The sequence below is a fragment of the Haliotis cracherodii genome, unplaced genomic scaffold, assembly GCF_022045235.1.
Source record: "Haliotis cracherodii isolate W230 unplaced genomic scaffold, xgHalCrac1.p SCAF_19, whole genome shotgun sequence".
Taxonomy (NCBI): Eukaryota; Metazoa; Mollusca; class Gastropoda; order Lepetellida; family Haliotidae; genus Haliotis; species Haliotis cracherodii.
Window position 1 is genome coordinate 6,482,589 of NW_027266274.1, and position 15,067 is coordinate 6,497,655.

Here is a 15,067-nt window from a genome sequence, read left to right on the forward strand (position 1 = left end):
CGGCTTCCTTAGACGACTGGGCCACCACCTTCTAACACCATACAAAGGGAATTTATAGAAAGGGATAGTAATTCGTCTAATGTTCCTGCCACTCATCGAAAGAGCTGGTTTAATGATCACCTAATAATATAATCTTAGGACCACCAGAATGTATGCCGAGTGTTTATATAATTGAAAAAAGAAGTGTTTTTTATTTGATTATATTGATTGAACCATCACTCAATCCTGCAACAGTTTGTAAAAAAGGTAACCTGTGGCTGGGTAAGTTTTAATAAAACTAAATTAGTTCGATGAAGTCTGGGGTAAGAAATGAATCTCTGACCAGATGATTCCTACCATGTTTGAAATGTAAATTCGTGCCAAAAAGGGCATTTTTTTTATTTTCAAAGATAAGATGTTTAGGATCCGCAGTTGAGTAGCATTCAATTGTAAAAATCTTTTTTCAAATTAAATTTAAACAAATAAAATAAAATAAATAAAACCATGTAGACGTATTCCTTGAGTGATGAAGGGTATATTCTCAGTTTGCGCTTCAGTTTAGTACTTACTAGTTTTGTCATGCAAGAGCTTATTTAAGAACTTTCAAACTGTGCATGTTTCCCGCCAGTCAATATTAGTTGTTCTGCGTCTAGGTTATTCAAAATTTATATTTGTCAATAAAATTGTTGGTGACGATATTGATTTCTACATGTACATTATGCGTTTTTAATTAAGATTGGTCGATGAATACCAAACGTCAGTATTAGAGACCATCTAAACAGATTCGAATTGGCGTAAAAACGGACACGAAAATTGGTCACTGAAAATCAGTATTGACACCTGGTGTTCGCGAACGAAGTAAGCATGTCCTGCTCTACCGATAGCACCCGTTACTCACACAATTTGTATATAAAGTAAGTGTTTGTTTGTTGTCCAACGCCGCACCAAGCAACAGTCCTGTGTCATTAAGACGTTGAACTTTATTGTTACTCTTTGACTACTGAATCTCAAATGGAATCCGTGGTGTAGTGGCTAGAGCGTCTTCCCTGAAGGTGGGTGGTTGGATCCACGGTCATACCAAATGATGTTAAAAGATGGTACTTGTTCTTACCCTGCCTGGCGCTCGGCAGTAAGAGGCTACAGCAAAGGACTGGTCGGCTTGGAGTCAGTATACTGTGTCTGAGTGGGGTATCCATGTTAAAATGCAGCATGGTATCTCTGTGGGCTAGCACAAAATAACCGGCATTAGTCCGGACCACCAGCACAAGCAGACGTTAAACCCATTTCACGTCACCTCATCGCTTCTTGCGTGGAAGACTCATGTAAAGACCAGATGTGCACAATAGGTCCATGTGTTCCTTTGTCTCACGTCCGGGTTATAACAAGTCCCCAGGACGTAAGGCCCTGCAATAGGGCTTGGCTTGATGACCTGATGACCTGGTTCCGTATTCCTTTCAGCCACTCGTTTAGCCGCTCCAACATCGATTATAATTTTACAGCCAACCATGATATACTTCTATTCATTCCAGCAATGTGGCTGGGGACACCTGGAATCGGCTTTACACATAGCATCCTTGTGTGGACGTTAACATGGACAATCGCCGTGAGTGAGTGAGTAGGGTTTTACGCCGCTTTTAACAATATTCCAGCAATATCACGGCGGGGGACACGGCGTTACGATCGAACGCTTTAACCACAAGGCTACCCGACCGAAATCTACTTGTCGAAATTTGCAGCTTTTCCTGAATTATTAACCGTGTTGGAGTGAGTGAGTGAGTATGGTTTTACGCCGCTTTGGGCAATATTCCAGCAATATCACGGCGGGGGACACCAGAAATGGGCTTCACATATTGTACCCATGTCGGGAATCGAATTACCGTAGAAAGCAATATTCCGGCTATTTGTATTATTTGTAATAATGTGTATTTGGTAGACAAAGCTGGGTACCAATGATAACATAATTTTACTCTGCCTGAAACATAGCGTTGCCTCATTCATTTGATAGAAATTTAGTTTCGTTATTCGTTATTCACCAATCTGTATCCAATCTGCACTTGGCAAGTAGATGAGAACACTAGTCAAGCGGAGAAAGTCAGCCTTCTAGAAACTGTCCCATCCCGAAGCCTCTCGAATGGTCAAGCCTGTCATGTTCATGTGTACAATAGCGTTGTAAACTGTCAGGGAGTCCGTGTTTTCAAATCTGTACTTGGCAAATGGATCAGACACAATTGCAAGTCACGCAAGCCCGCTTCAACAGACAACCGTCTAGAAACTGCCCCATCCCGAAACTTCTCGAATGATCAAACATGCCATGGTCATGATCATTATCACGGGCGATAACTCTGAAATTCTACTCGTTTTAGCTGACAGCAAGACGACATTTTACCAGCGCTTCAATCATTTCCTTCTACTGACAATTACTGCCAATAAATCTACAACAATCTCTTCTATCAAATAACAGTTTGTATTTATCATCGTGGCGGTCTGTGAATCGGAACAGTACCATGATCCCGTTATGTTCCATATAGTTCAATACCGTTCCAGTGAAATCAACCAAATTAACATATTCCGGTTTAAAATACTAGCGGTATATATGCTGTAATGTCCCTCTAATTGAACAAGATGTTTCTAACAGTAATTATATGCAGGGTTATGATTACCAGGGTTCCATTGTATATTGAATCTGCCACTATACGTCACAGTCCGATGAGTTGATCTCACCGTGATAAATATGAACAACGAAGCAAGCATGTTGTCAATGGTATAGCCTGAGTGGCCTCCCTTCAATCATAGATCACTGCTTGTTTGTGAATATAACGATGGCTAAACCGGAGAATGTAAACTTACGGACAAAAGAAAGTTTACACTTTTGAATAAATATTTACAAACACTATCAAAACATTATTAGGCTCATAACAGTTTGTTTCATTTTTAGCAACCGACAAACAGTATACAAACTGACAAAATATGAAAAGTTTAAAATTACAGAAAACGATTTTGACGACTCTAAAAGCGCGAACGTGAAGTGGTCTAAGGCGCTGCATAACTTGCATAAAATCGCGCATGCAAAATTTGTCACTTCGATACATGTGTAGCAGGGCGTGGAGTCATCCCACAGACATCCTTACCTTGTCAGCTTGCTGACGGGGTTAACCTCTTTGGTCATGTGGACAAGGCGTCCGACCACGGATCAGAAGGTCCGTGTTTCGAATCCCATCACGGAACTTGGAAATTTCATGGCCGCTACACATGCATAAATAATGAGAAACACTTCTTATAATTACAAAATCGACCCTTATCTGATATATTTACTCTATTCACCTGATTGTTGACAAATTTTATCAATTCGCTGCACATCGTAACGCGCAAGAATACATGAATACAACTTTATCGCTACGTCATACAAATATCAAACAAGTGCATTGGTAAGATTGAACAATTTTATTGAATGGATACCTATCGACTATATCGGTTGTGTAAATGTTTTACTTTAACCGATGTGATACTTGAGCGACAAAAGTTAGGGACTATATTAATGACGTCATACCAGCATTGACAGCGAGCATTGCAGCAACAGCTAACATCGTAATTTCGCGTGTGGTTCATGAATAAATGAATGGATGTTTGATTAAGTGTCACACATAAAAATACATGTGTTATATACATCATAACAACACTATAAAGATTTTATGCAGGGTTAATATAGGCTGAGGAGACACTTTACACTAAAACATGTATTACTTATTTTCCATGTTTTTAACCTAAAATGTACAGTAAGTGTGAAACATTGAACTTTCATAAACATTACTTGTTTGAACAACGTTGGAAAAGCGTTTTCACCATGCATACATTTTAAGAGTTACTGACACATTTTACCTAAGTTGGCGATAGCTGGGGCATTTTGCATTAATATATGAATTTTTGCATCTTGTGTATTGTTGACAAAAGCTGGATTATCAAATATCACATATCCCCACGTCACACGTTTTCGAGCTACGTGACAACGCGCTTTATGACGTAATCAAGGTAGACGCCTCAAAGCCCACTGGAGACATTAAAATGTTTGCCACTTGCCTCTGAAATTCTGTTGCGAACTTAGCTACAAGAGGTAAGATATCCAATAAGTAATGAAAACATGTCTCAAAACCACGCTTGAAATTACAACGTTGGGAGTTGGATCTACGTACTTTGGTGAGCAAGTGTGTCACGTATGACGTAGCGACAATATATCAATTTATACATTTTGTGACTGTGATACTCCGATGCATACACAAAAAAATGAAAAACTATTATTAAATGGATCTTTTACGAGTGACTTGAAAAAACAATCGGCATTCCGGAAGGGAATACCCGACATCAAGCTATTTATAGACGTAAACAAGGTCGACATCATTTGGATTGGTATTTGTTGGTTGGTATGTTGTTAAACGCCGCACTAAGAAATATTCCAGCTATATGACGGCGGTCTGTAAATAATCAAGTGATTGACATGAGCATAAATCCACGCAAGTGGGATGCGATTACGTGCATCAACCAAGTCAGCGAGCCTGACCACCCGATCCCATTAGTCGCCTTTTACAACAAGCGTAGTCGCCTTTTACGGCAAGCGTGGGTTTTTGAAGACCTATTCTACCCCGGATCTTCACGGTTCACGTCATTTGGAAAGTAGTTCTATCATTTCAGGGAAAACGTGCTTTTATAATGTATAAATGAAAGGGGTTTTTTTTTGCATTTATTGAAGATAAATGCAGGTTTTCGGGAGCTCTCGGCCAATCAGATTTGCCTAAATTTGTGTAACAAATTCATTTTGTAATTATTAATCAATGTTAGATACCTTTGAGGTGACAAGTGTCCTTCGTTCGCGGATTGAAAACCTCGATTCCTTGTTTTAAATATGTCAGCGCCCTTTCTTACAGGTTTCACCAAAGTGGTAATGATTTAGGCCTTGACTAATGCTAGTCTCCCAAAATATTCTTTTAAGTGCAAATACATTTAAAGCAAATACATTTAAAGTGAAAAGGAGTCCCAGTGAGATGGGAGATTCACCTCAACCTGTTGGAAATATATCATTTTGGCCGATCACATTACAGTAAGGGCTGGGTGGGAGGGAATTAAGTATTGTTCAGAGACTGTGAGGCAGTCTAGTCTAAGACCTGATTTAGCACAGCATAAAACACAAATCACTCACTCAACACGCGGCCTGTCTCATAAGGGACCGGTTATTTAAAATGCTTGAAGGGTACTTGGGACGTTTGGTTGAAATCGCATATTTTTCCCTGAAAAAAAATAGTAATCTGTCAGGACATGTCCAGTGAAATGATATATTTTTGTAAAACCTGAGGACAAATTCTTTTTCCCATCAATTTCGGTAACAAATTATTTAAAAGAAAATTCGCTTCCTCCTCCCCTGAGCTGTGGTAGATAATGTCCTCGTTTATCACCTAAAGCCTGGTGATGTACACACCTGTTGAATCATTTCTCCCTCCATAAATCTGAAACAGTTTCAGGTGAGTTTAACGATATCTGCTACAATTTGTCATAATTTCCTGTTATCTCACCACACTCACATAAACCACGAAATGATTCTCAAGCACAAGTGCTGCAGGATGCTGCTGGCGAGACATATGAGGAACAACATCATTATGAGACAATACATAACAGGATCGCTGGAAAGATTGCAGGGAAACTGGAAGATTACACAGGCTTCATTATCATACGACAGAATGCTTTTCAATGCTTTTTTTAATATAAACGTCAATACTAATTATTAAAAAATGCATTGCCATCATGAAAAAAATGGCTTGAACAGTAGCAATATAGCGACACACAGGGAAATTCATCGCAAAAGTAACTGCGGTAAATTTTGTTTTTAGTGTGACTTTCAAAATTCGTGTTTTTCTTTAACGATTAAAACTAAACTGTTTCTATAATTGGCTAACAAGATCACTCTGTTTCTCAGGACTCTTTACAAAAATCAAGCGAATAGACATTAATTATTTCGATTTCAACAGGGATAGTCACTTGTTGGGTTCGTATGGATTTGATAGTGTTGTCTACTGCTTGTCCACTGGTGGTTGATAACTGCCTATTTCAGGTGAATGATTGTCTAGATTCGGGGTTTTCAGGGTTTCAAGATGATGTTGTCTACTCTAGTCATCGTTGTTACCGTGGTGATTAATCGTGTTCTTTTATTCTTTGTCACGACGTTTTAGAGGTACTTTTTGCTCCTTCATCGGGTCAAGCATTCACCCGATGAAGGAGAAAGAGGGGGCTCTGAAACGACGTGACAAAGAATAAAAGAAGTTGCTATCCATAAAAAGTGTCATTTATTCATGTTCTCCCAACTGCTTAATGCCTATCAAAGACTTGTATGTCTCCGCTGTTGAACCAGGAATAGTGTTGGCAGGAATTCGGTGCTAACAAATCAGTATCCAAGTTGGCAAGTAGATAAGACGGATACCTCACACGTACTCCCTGCCGCCGATTGACGTAAAAATCTGGCCCCGCCAACGCTCGACATGTAACTACCACTTCAATCTCTTGCTTCCTCTGACAATTACTACATACTACAGGGCTGGTGAAAAAGTTCTAATCCTAAAAAACAAAACCAACAATTGTTAAAGTGTTTTTAATTTTATTTTTCAACATAATCTTTTCAAGACACTTCTCATATCGATTGTGAAGCTTTTTAATTCCTCTCAGGAAGAAATTTTCTAAAGCCACCCTGAAAAACCCATTCACGGCAGCTTTGAGGATATCGTTGTCGTCATAGCACTTTCCACGAAGGTGTTCGGTCAGTTTAAGAAATAGGTGGAAATCACTTGGTGCCAGGTATGGAGAGTGAAGAAGCTCTTCGAACCCACGTTGTCCTCACAGCCAGAAGAGGCATTGTCATGAAATAGTAGAACTCCAGCGGTCAGCATTCCTTGCCGCTTTTCTGTGATAGAATATCTCCGGCGATGAAGCAAATCAGCATAGTAGGCACCGGTAATCGTCTTTTGACTTTCTAAGTAATCAACAAGTAGCACACCCTTTGCATCCCGGAATACAGTGGCCATAAATTTCTCCACTGATCTTGAAGACTTGAATTTCTTTGGTGCCGGAGAAGCCGAATGGTGCCATTCCATGGATTAACGTTTTGACTCGGGATCATAGTGGTAGACCCATGTTTCATCACCCGTTACGAATCTCTTTTTGAATTTGACGAAATCCTCCTCAATAAGCGACACATTTTTTTTCTGTCAATGTCAGTTCCTTTCCCCTTAAGATCAGAATTTAGAAACTTTGGCACAAAACGAGCAATTATCTTATTCATTCGTAAATGTTCATGAATAATAGTTTCAGTGGATCCATGGCTTAGACCTGTGTCTTCCCCAAGTTCAGCAATGGCATAACGTCTATCTGACAGTATAAGATTTTTCTATCTTCTTGAATGACTCTTTATTGATGGAAGTTGAGGGACGTCCAGAAATAGAGTCATCATCAAGGCTTGTTCTCCCAGGCTTAAACATAGCCTCCCAACTTTTAACAATGGAATGGATAGGGCACCTATCCCCACACACTTGTGACATGTGGTCATGAATTTCTCAGGGGAGTACTTTTCTCTTAAGTAAATAACTTGATGACTGCTCGGTACTCGTTCTTCTGTGTCCTTTTAGACCCCATCACGTGAAACTGGATGTCACTAGTATACAATATACAGACCAACAGACCAAATACACCTGCTATGAACTGCTAAAACAATGTACTACATTGACTAGTTCACTTTGTTCACAAAGTTACTCAGACTTAAAACTTTTTGACCAGCCCTCGCATATGTACGTGACTGTCTACTGTCAGGTAACACGATGGGGCACTTCTAACTTGTTCGACCGATCTACTACATTTAGACCGCGTCCGAGTACCTTTACCAAACTCACCATGGTGCCTCTCAGCTCTGAGTCTTTCAATTTGTTGAAAGACGTTTTCTTACCTGATGTCGTACAACCCATACATGATTAAGTCACATGGACATAATAATCAATTTAAATGCAATTACACCTGCTGTAATTACTTAAATCGTTGTCTTTTCTCAACACAATGTACTTTACGTTTCACTTGTCCTTGCTGTAATTCACTTGATAGTAACTATTTAAAAGCTTTACCCCGTTTTCTGGATTTACTTACACACACACATATATATATATATATATATATATATATATATATATATATATATATATATATATATATATTACTCAAAGGGAGATAGTTTAAAGGAACAGCCGTTTTGGCGTCCTCACTCCTCGAAACCCTCAAATTTAGTGATGTTAAAGAATCTTGTGTTCTTTAACTTATTTTGAGTAGTATACATCTGGACAGCATTGATTGACCTGTATAATTTTCATGACGAAGGTCAAGAAACAGTCTAGAATCCTTGTGTGTCAAGAAGACAGAAGTTAAAATTAAAATCCAATTTACATAAGTGTCACTCACCCCAAAAACACTAACCCACCGGTTCTTTCACTTTGTAACTCACTCACTTCTTAAGTTCTCCTCCAAGTAATTAGAAGTTGGCAATGTATAAATGAGACATTTGGAAACATCAAGTATATCAGTGGCGGTGTGCACACAAATGTCAACCATTGTTTGAATTTTGCATTCATTTTAAAAACAGGCAAGGACACTTTAAAGTCTTCCATTTATATTGAAATTTTGAAATGGTTTTAATTTTCAAAGTAATACTTTGACCTACATTACAAGTTGCAATTAGTTGTTATGGGTTCGTAAAGTAGAAGTTGTCAAGTATCTTCCCGAGGCAAGAGAGTTAACCGACTTTCAAGTGGAAACTGGACTTTTGCCTCGGGAAGATGGTAGTCAAGTTGTTACAGCATTTGCTGGTCACGGTAAAATTACATCAAAACCATATGTGACACCTAAAATGTAGTGTTGACGTCCCAAAGAAATGAATATTGGCTAGAATACTGCTTAATGCAGTGCTATACTCGAGTCACCCTCTCATTTTAAAAGCGTTTCTGGTAACATTTGGTGAGGTAAGGTGACATGGGGGTTTGACGTCGCATTCAAGACTTGCACTGCGTGCAAGTGATTGTGGGTGTGTTGGTGTGGCTGCTTGTGCTAGTCCGGACCAATGCCGACTTTATAGTGCTAGCTCACTGAGATACCATGCCGCAGTTTAACATGAATACTCCACTCAGACACATTATACAGACTCCGAGTCGACAGTCCTTGTTTAATCCCCTCAATGCCGAGCGACAGACAGAGAAACAACAAACACCATCTCTTTACGTCTTTTGGTATGACGCGGCCGGGGATCGAAACCGCAATCTTCCGCTCAATGGGCAGACGCTCGATCCACTAGACGACGGAGGCGGTCGTGACACTTGGAACACACCTATGAAGAGAAAACAACATTATTAAAACATTCTACATTAATAACGATACCACATTAGGGTAATAAGCAACATTATAGGTGATATATCGAGGATAGCTTATTACTGATAATACATCAAGCTTAACAGTGTACATGCTTGAATATAGACTATAAAATATTATAAAAATTAAAAAATAAATAAAATTGCTTTATTTGCTCTTTGAACACGCGCGTGAGACTGGGGGGAAGCAGTTACGTGTGAGTGAGTGAGGACTTGCGTTGCTATTCACCATATTTCATTCCATGTGTAGAATCGAAACAGAACCTTCGGTGTGACCAGCGACCGCTTTAGCCACAATGCCACCCGACCACTCCTTATTTACAGAGCAACACGTCCCATTTTAATTCTGGAAACCCAATAGTCCAGAAACTCTACGGTCTTTGCCCAGTCTCGGTCAAAGGTATTTACAAAATTAAACATGCTGTTTTCATGGAAAGGAAGAAAAAATGAAAAAAGAATTGTTCAAAAACTCAATATTTACACCATTTTCCTTTGCTCATAACTCATGTTATTGTTTCCCAAATACATACAGGTGTCCTGACAAGTCATGACACGTAATTTAACTCATTTTAACTTGATTCAACGATTTTATAGCGATATTGAAATATTTCGCCCATGGGTGAGAAAAAGGTTTGGCCCATGGGCGAGAATATTTTCCTTTGCTCAAAACTCATGTTTTGGTTTCCCAAATACATACAGGACCGTCTGTGGTAGACGTTTGGGATGTGTTCATGGTGCCAACCTATTGTGTCCTAGTGTAATTTGTACTACTTTGATGTACACTGGATACATTCAAACAGTACAACGAATTTGGTGTCGCTTCCTTCAAATTACTAAACAATGTATAAGACATCAAGCCTCCATAAACCCTATCGGGTATCATAGCAACTACGTTGGCTTAGAGCTGCTCCGGCCAAAATCAGCCAGATCAAACATCGAAGGCATCTAATCTTCATATCAGTCGACAAGCTTGTGATGCTGGGCCTTATCTAACCTGGAATCCCACGCTGAGTGTAAGCGTATGTTTGATGCCTTTTATTAACTGATACGAATAGAACGTTGTCAGTCATGTGCGGTGATCTGAAAAGGGGTTTAACGTCGTGTTCAAGATTACTGTTGTGTGAGTGCGTGCGCGCGCGTGTGTTCATGTCTGTGTGTGTGTGCTTGCGATAGTTTAACATGGATACCCCACTTGACACGTATGCTCACCCAGAGCAGACCAGTTTGGGAATGTGTTAAGACCTCAATGATAACGTTGTCTTCCTCCTCCTCCTTCTCTTCCACCTCCTCCTCCTCATCCTCCTCAGCAGCAGCATCAACGTACTCAACATCATCATCAACATCATTATCATCAATCACCCTTTGTTATTTACTTATTTATTTATTTTATGTATTTATTATACATCATTCCGCTTATTGATTAAGGGGGCCGTCTAAGACACCGGTTCGCACCGATTATATTTCTAGGGTTGTCAGCATCATACCCGTGCTCGTGGGGTTCACCAAAGTGGTAAATGTCTGAGAATCTGCATCACTTCGGGCTTTCCTCCCACATTAAGCAGGACATGACTGAAATATTGCCAAAGCGGCGATACACCCAATTCTCCCACTCACTCCTCGATTAAAGGGACATTGCTGACGTGGATCAAGCTAAACCACTTACACCCACTGACTCTCGTCCATTCAATTCGACCTTTATCTCCGAACGCCATATATATCCCAATTGCAGCTTGTCCTTTTCAGCCGTATGTGTGAATGAAGAGATTGAGAACATACCACCTTGTCAGTGTGTGTGTGAGTAGGAGTGCACATAGTCTAAGGTTGGCTTCCATCCAGGTTAAATCGTAATGTATCTTCACACCTGGATGGTACGGGAAACACCACGTCAGCATCCACTTCATCTCGCGCACAATGCATGTACCACTTAAATCCTACTGAGTTAATCGGGAATCGCATCTCTTGTTCTTAGGCTTTAAGAGGAGAAACATTTCGCGTGCTAACTACTTTTTAGCAAATGAAATATTTTTATGGAAAAGCTTATAAGCTGGCGCGAAATGAAATTATGGTTACATATATCAGAACCATCTGAATTTTTTATCCAAATTATCTTACATCCTCAGTTAGCTGTTGCGCTAACTGGAGAGATTGGATCAGAAGAGTATTCATTTTCTTGAATGTAATACCATCACTTGTCCAAACTAACGGCGCGCGTGCTGGCTTTCATGTTACCAACTGATACGGCCAAACTATTTCAAATTTACGTCACATCTTATTCTGAGCCTCATGATGAAGTAACACGCACTTGAAACTGAGTTAACAAATCAGTATTTTATCAGTGATCTAACCAAAAGAGTTGGAGGAGGGTTGGTAGATCTGATCATTTTAAATGCAGCTCTCAAAGGGGGGGAGGGGGGGGGGATGTGGTGGGGTGGGTATCGCGTGTCACGTTGACTCCGTAATCTCCGTCAGGTTTCCAGGGGAGAAGGACTCCAGTCAGTACTTTTCAATAGGCTCTGCTTGTTTCAAACGAAAGCTGTTTGGGGATGGGTTGCAATCACCGCTATTACTCGTCATGTCTTTAATCTGTTAAACAGTCTCAGAAATAACTAATGCCACCCACCAACCATTCCCCCGAAATAACTACACTCATTTTTTCTTAAATTTTATTCATCTCTGGCATTTAGACATTTCAGGTTTGGTTAAACATATCAAAAGAATGTTTATAAGTCAGAATTATTACTTTGAAATTTCGTAAAATTGTAAGAGTCTCATTTTGTATGGTTCAATCGCGTGATAAATAATTGGGCATCATTGGAGAACAAAATTTGAAAGAAAAGCTTTAAAATAATAAACAATTAGTGTATTGATGAAGAAAAGACGCTAATGCCGCGATTTCTCTGCAATTCTGCGGTAAGTTACTTTTTCGCCAAATCTTTCCGCGATCTCGGAATCGCAGAATTAGTCTTGGACTGGTTAAAGGAGAGGTCGAATGGGGTTTAACGTCGTTCAAGATTACAGCACTTATATAGCGTCGTGAATGCACGTGTCTGTGTGTGGCTGCTTGTACTGGTCCGGAATGATGCCTGCTTTATAGTGATAGCTCACTGCGATACCATGCTGCAGTTTAATAATAATAATAATAATAATAATAATAATAATTTATGCATTTGTATAGCGCAGCATTCACTGCGCATAAGTTTAACAAGGATACGCCACTCAGATAAAGTAAACTGATTCTAAGCCGACCAGACTTTGCTTTATCTCCTTACCCCGAGTGCCACGCAGGGTAACAACAAGTACCATCCTTTTCAGTCTTTTGGTATAGCGCGGTCGGGGATCGAACCACTGTCCTTCCGCTCTCCGGGCAGATACTTCATCCACTAGACCAAGGTCTAAAATGGGTATTGTAAAGAGCTATTGTTCCTCTAACAGCAATCTATTGCACTAGGTTTATTTGTTTATTAGTCATTGTGTCAAATGTCAAATCTGTACTATGGAAACACTTAGCAACACATTTAATCACACAAAATGATGGAATATGGATAGTTTAAATTATGACCCTATTAAGATATAGCTTACCATGACCAAAAGTGTAAATGTGGATAGACAAATAGCCGCAGATGCCATAAACAAATATATTTACTTTATAGAGTTAATCTCAATTCAAGAATGGAAGCAAATTCTCACTGATTTGAAGTAATTATATGGCATTGCAATCTTAACTAAAGACATAAAAGAATTGTATTCTTGGCTGCACATTGTGTACCTGAATATTTATCAAAACCTAAAATATTTAATTACTTAAAAAAGCGAGTCCTTGGTTCGATTCGACTACGCTACCGAGCGAAAGAAAGTATTCACTTCAAAATTCCAAGTGATCAACTATTTTACAAACGTTACTGGGCTGATCTGTTGTGAGTGTGTGAGTTGTGTTTAACGCCGCTTTTAACAGTATTCCAGTTATATGACGACTCGTCAGCTTAATGTGGGAGGAAGGCCCGAAGTGATGCAGGTCTTAGACGTTTTCCACTTCGGTGAAACCCACTTGCACCGGTATGGTGCTGACAAACCTAGAAACATAATCGGGGCAAACCGGAATTCGAACTCGCAGTCATAGGTTTCTGGCGTGTTCAAGGGCCGTAACTCTGCACAGCGAATTGAGGCGCCTTAGACGACTTGGCCACCCGTGCCCCCTGATCTGTTGTGAGATACTCATTGAAAAGATGCTCGTACGTTCGACTTGGATACCCGAGGTTGCTGAGGACGACATCTCACCCGGAATCCCCAGGGGTACCCAATTTAGTCCCCTCTTACGACAGACATAGGTATCTCTTCTTACCCGCAATACCCACGTCAAGTCGTAACTATGAGTTGTAAGCTGGATCCTGGTGTGAATGCGTGCACATTAACATTCAGATTCTATTTGTACTTACGTTTAAGTGTTATCACACCTTACAATAAAAGCTCGTCTGAATGTCATTTAAAAATAAAAGCGATCAAATCATTTAACCATTCACGTGAAATATCTGCTGAAAGCAGAGAAGACTGTAAGATTCCGACTATATCACATGCATGTGTTTATGAATCACGGTCAAAACTAGTGATGCTACCAGGTTTTCGCCAGAAGCACGCGTTGCAATCGTCACAAACACATGTCAAGGCAAGTCAATTATTCAACCGAAACAAGACGGGAACATGTGGTACAAGTGAAAATAGTGTATCATCATTTTTCTCACCGATACGTAAAATGACCTCCACATGTCTACTATAAAACATTTTTACAGCTTTACTGAGGCCTTAACGTAGGTTTTAACGTATGAACAGTTTAAAAAAAAAACAAGATAAATATAAGAAAGATGATTGAAAATTTGTTTTTCTGACACAAATCTTTCTGTAGGCATTTAGAAACAGTAGTATGAATGCCTATAAAACTATAACTTGTAAATGTCAACGTCTTTATTCTTCTGGGGTGGGTGGGTGAGTTAGGAAGTGTGGTCCTACGCAGCATTTAGCAATATTCCAGCAATATCAATGCGGGGTACACCATCAATTGGCTTCGCACATTGTACCCAGGTCGGGAATCGAACCCGGATCCTTGGCGTGACGAGTGAACGCTTTAACCACGAGGCTACCCGACCGCCCTTTTCTGAACATAAGGAATGGAAGGTAGTAGCATCTGTACCGAAACACGGCACTGAAGCAAAACAAATTTCAAACACAATTATTCAACTTTTTACTTTTGTTTGCATATGTTTGTTAATAATTTATCAAACGGAATATATCAAGAGGTTTAGGATGTTATAAGACAATTTACTTGATATTAACCCCGTCATAGTATTTTTTATATGTATTACTGGTCTCTTGATCAGAAATCCGTTAAACATGTTTTAATTATTACATCCTTGTGCACGCATGAAATCCTCGGAACAAATAAATAAGGTAGGAATTACCACTAAACCAACGAAGAACTTGGAACGTGTTTTAGAAACAATTAACAAAGTTGGCATTCTTATCAATGGTACCGGAAACCTTGGGATTATCGAGGTGTGCTAGTTCATTTTTACTGGGCAATACCGAAGTTCAAGAAACGTCAGGAATTTGTTCATGAAGGATGCTTTAATTTTAAGAAGATACGAGGCTGTGGTTTTGCTTGA